At 35.2% G+C, this 5,038-nt stretch overlaps 1 pseudogene across 1 annotated transcript; it reads right to left on the reverse strand.

The window, feature by feature from the left end:
* Positions 1-2,451: 2,451 nt before the first annotated feature.
* LOC112624949 lies at positions 2,452-3,332 on the reverse strand (annotated as a pseudogene). The gene has a single exon (XR_003119494.1). The product of XR_003119494.1 is annotated as a survival of motor neuron-related-splicing factor 30 pseudogene (transcript).
* Between the last annotated feature and the right edge of the window lie 1,706 nt (positions 3,333-5,038).

The following is a 5,038-nucleotide window of genomic DNA, read 5'->3' on the forward strand; positions in this document are numbered from 1 at the left end:
GAAGATCGAGACCTTCCTAGCTAACACAGTGAAACCCCATCTCTACTAAAAATACAAAAAATTAGCCAGGCGTGGTGGTGGGTGCCTGTAATCCCAGCTACTAAGGAGGCTGAGGCACGAGAATTCCTTCAACCCAGGAGGTGGAGGTTGCAGTGAGTCAAGATCCTGCCACTGTACTCCAGCCTGGGAGGGAGACAGAGACTCCATCTAAAAAAAAAAAAAAAAAAAAAAAAAAGACAAGGCAAGGCAGAAAACTTCCACAGAAGTCAAAGACAATAAAAGGTCACATGTATTTAGCCACAAACTTTTTATTTCTAAAACGTGGTTGTAGCTGAAAGCAAACCAGGCTTTTATAAAATGTTCTTATCCAGAGCCTTCCCCGTCAAGAGTAATTTTCATTGTTTTATTTTCTAATCCACTGGTTTTAACGAAATGCATCTGCCACATTAAAGGGAGCTGTAAAATGATAAATACTCACAAAACTGAAAACTCCAGTTGCTTACCAAGCATATTTTGCCATTTTTGCCACATGGTGAACTTGAAAAAGAAGGTACATCTGGGTTATTGCTTTATGTTTTTATAAAGTATTGAGAGGTTCTTTTCTTCCTTTTAACACAATTTTCTTAATAAAATAGGTAATGGCATTTTTGTTGTTGTTGTTTTTTTTTTTTTTTTTTGCATGTACTCTGTGCAAAACTGTCACAACAAAGCTTAGCGCCATAATAGGTCACTGAAAGAGTTGTTACAAGTGTGTCCTGGCTTTGTTCAATCCATTAGAATTACTAGAATTCCGAGGTCAGGAGATCGAGACCATCCTGGCTAACATGGTGAAACCCCGTCTCTACTAAAAAATACAAAAAACTAGTCGGGCGAGGTGGCAGGCGCCTGTAGTCCCAGCTACTCGGGAGGCTGAGGCAGAAGAATGGCGTAAACCTGGGAGGCGGAGCTTGCAGTGAGCTGAGATCCGTCCACTGCACTCCAGCCTGGGCAACAGAGAGAGACTCCGTCTCAAAAAAATAAAAATTAAAATTAAAATTAAAAAAAATCAATGTTAACAGTCTAATATAAGGGCTTTCCAGCCGTCTAGGTTGTTGGGGAAGCGAAGGAGGACCAGGAAAGACAGTGCTGAAATTCCTTTGGAGTAGATGAGAACTATCAAAGAATACAATATGAATTACTATCTATTTTGCCAAGAGAATGGTTAGTTTACTCCTTTTCTTTGAAGCTTACTAGTGATTGCTTCAAATGCTGATGTATAGTCATTATTCTTTGTTGTAAATTGTCCACAGGTTATTCAATATAGGTTTGCATTTTATTTATTTATTTTTTTAATTTTAAAAACACTTTATTTAATAAAAATTAAACATACAAAACTGAAATAATACACATCCTAAAAATTATCTTCTTCCATTAATAGGAAGACGCTTTTCTATGCATGTATTTGACTTAAACTCAACTCAGGATAACTGTGATGTTCACTTACAGCAACAAATGCAGACAACTTGATCTAATTAACAAAAATTACAAACAGCTGAATGAACATAATATACGGGGAAATTGTGGTCAGATTAATGCACAAGAAATACAAGAATTTTTAATGATGAAATATTCAGTACTCTTGTTCATTAATTTAGCCTTGTTTTTTTTTTTTTTTTTTTTTTTTTTACAAAAATAGTATCTACACTGTATACAGGGCTATACATCAGCTTTTTGTTCTCCCATATAAACATTAGACATTCAAAACATGGTACCACTACAGTAAATGAGAAAAGAAAAAACAAAAACAGAAACAGGAAAAAAGCAAACATACAAAAAACAAAAACACCTTAGAAAAGGGAGCTCATCCTAAGGTTTCTTACATAGAACTAAGAGTACATAAAAACAAAACAGATCAATTTTAGAGATGGCCTAATAGGCCTAGGAAACAAGTATTTGAGGAAAAACCTCAAAACAAACTTTGCCATTTACAAATTAACCTATCTTTATACTTAACTGAACAACAGCTAAGTTTTAAAGTTGAAAATAAGAAAAATGAAAGGATCTCTTTAGCAGGTTGGTGTTTTTGCCTTGGTGTTCCAGTGAATTGCTAGAGTATGTGTCAAGGTCAAAGCATCTGAAAATTTCAAGTTGCAACTTACAAAAAGTACATACCATAGGTTAAGTAGGCACCTGATATTAGGATGATCAATAATTCATCTAAGTGCTGTATGAAACAGCATTTACAAAAGTTGCTTTATTCAACAAACTTTGAGGAACCGTAGTACTGATAATGAGAAAAGTTAAACAAATAGCAGTTATCAAATGCAATTTCTTCACGTTTCATTCTACTGAAGTCAACCAATGACGACAGTGGTATCTTGCTTACTCATCTAACAAATAATTTACCTTTAGAAAAATATAAGGATAAAAAGGTAAATGTAAAACCCTGCAGAGATGAAATCCAATAGTTTTTCTGATTATTGAGGCATCAAATGCCTGACATTGTATTTAGAGGTATCTTGATATTGTGTCATAGGTTTATCGGCAATTCCACATGTTCCTACTCCAACTTTGCCAGTCACACTCTCAGATGATGCAAAAATGTTCCTCTTTACCTGGCCTTTTTTGTTTTTGGAATAGGCTCTGTTGTTGAATTGTTGCCATTTCACTTTCTGGTCCTCTCTTTCCTGCTCAAGTTCTTGTATTCTCTGAGCTTTTTTCAAAGCTTTCTTCGTTTTATATTCACGCTGCTGGGCAATCATTTCTTTTTTTGACATGGGTTTGTTGCCACTGTCCTCCTTTGCCTTCCCTCCTTATTCTACAGGCTTGAGGTTCAACGGTGGAGTCACTTCAGCATTGCCATAACCAGCAAAGGTGATTGCAGCGGTGCCATTTTCTTCATCTATCTCTTCAGTCTCCGCTTCATAACACTGTCCATCTTCACTCCAGATTGCCATACACTTGTCTCCTACTTTCCATGAATGAGTAGGTTGAGTAGAAGCAAAACTGTCTGAACTTGCAAGCGTCTCAGAAGGTTGAGTTGACAGAAGGTCTTTGGTTAGTTCTATAACTTCTTGTAAATCTTTCTTCAATTTTAGCAAATCTTCATTTTCTCCATTTCCAGATAATGCAGCTTCAACTTGCTGGAGCTGAGCTTTGTAGCTTGCCAGCTGCTTTGCTAAATCCTCTGACATCTTGTGTGGGGCTGGGGGCGGGGCGGCGGGAAGGGGTCGGGGCAAATGAACCCAGCGGTAGTGGCGGCGGCAGCAGCAGCAGTAGCAGGAAAATCTCCGCGAAAACAAGACGACGACTGGTTCTGAAAAGGAAGAACTCGGTCGGCGGCGAGGGGGAGGGGCGCATTTGATTTATTTTAATATATCAATTCACATCTTAAAATTATTGTGAATACGGTTTCTGGTTTTAATATCTTATTTTTTATAGGAGATATGCCACTGAAGCCTCTTTTTACTCTTATATTTAGCTGTTTTAAACACATAGTAGACAAAAAGTAGAAGAGGCTGAAATTGTGGTTTGTGTTTTCTTGCTTTTTCCCTAGTTCTTACTTCACTGCATGCACTTTTTATGTTTTCTGAGCAGTTTCTTAACATAGAGATACTTTTATGCTGTAGAATAGTGATTATATTAATTGTACCTGATTTTAGAATTTTATTGGAAATATTTTGATTATGTCACTGTTAAAGACCTTTCGTTCTCTAGATTAGAAAGAACGAACTCAAAGTTCTTTGTGCTTCACATCAAGAAAAAAGTTTAAATAGGGTTACTAAATTGGTTTACATAAATGATGCAATATGTTTGGAAAAGGCAAACAAAATCAGTTTTTCATTGATTTCTTCTTCCAATTTCTAGGGTACAGCAATGCAAATTTGGTTGAGCAAATATTTTTCTCCCTTCCTTTACTCCATTTTCGTTTGCAAAATAACATGGAACTTAAAATTATTATTTGAAATCATTCTCATTTTACAATAAATGGAACCATAAATGCATTCTAAATAAAACTCCGAATTAGGTGGATTCTATTAAATTTCACAGGATATAACTCTGTGGGATTTTTATTTGAACTCACAAGAAGTGTAAGTACCAGATGGATTTAACATGAAGCTGATGAAATTTCTTGAGGCTCCACCCTCATGACCTAATTACCTTACCAAGGCTCCATATCCTAATACAATCATATTGGGGGTTAGAATACCGACATATTAATTTTGAGAGGACACAAACATTAGTCCATTGTATTGAAACATGCTCATTAACTCATTTTCCTTTTGGACAAGACATTTTTTATGACTCCCTCTCCACTGTTTCCGTTTTTTTTTTTTTTTTAATTAAATTTCTATCATTTTGAACGATAGTGAACAAAGATGAACAAAGATGCCATAATGTAGTTAATACAATGTGGGAAAGGCTGTCTCCTTTGCACGTTAGATATAGAGCTTGGTAAGTAAAACATTTTATTTAACAAAAACTATTAAGTACTTTACATTCCATAAAAAAATTAATAACTTATAACAATTATGAAAAGAGGGGACTACTGAACAACTTGAACTAGAATATGGAATAAAATATTTTTTATTTGAAAAAATATGAATTTGAACAAGATAAAGAATCTATTTATTTTGCATTGTTGTCTGGTTACGTGAAGAGCTTAAGGAAATAAAAAATCTTGAATTGCTTCTCATAGGATATCATTAGTAAGGTAATTCTGGGTAGTGCATCAAAAAATGGACACAAGCAATTCCAGCACATGAGCTTATCTCCTGTAGAAAGAGCTTCTCTTGAAGCTCTTGGAACACTAGGTAACATCTTCAATATATGTTTTGGCAAACTAATTGATGAAAACAACAACGTATGACTTGGCTGTTATATGCATGAAAAAGAGTTTCAGGATCTTGAGGCTAACCATTGTCAACATAATGAAAAGATTTTGTAAATTCTAATAGTAATACCAAATAGTAATATGGTGCTAGGCACTACTCTAAATACCACACATATATTCACTCATTTAACCCTCATTTGACAGATGCAGAAAAAGGCACCAAAA

This window comes from Theropithecus gelada, chromosome 5 (assembly GCF_003255815.1).
Source record: "Theropithecus gelada isolate Dixy chromosome 5, Tgel_1.0, whole genome shotgun sequence".
Taxonomy (NCBI): domain Eukaryota; kingdom Metazoa; phylum Chordata; class Mammalia; order Primates; family Cercopithecidae; genus Theropithecus; species Theropithecus gelada.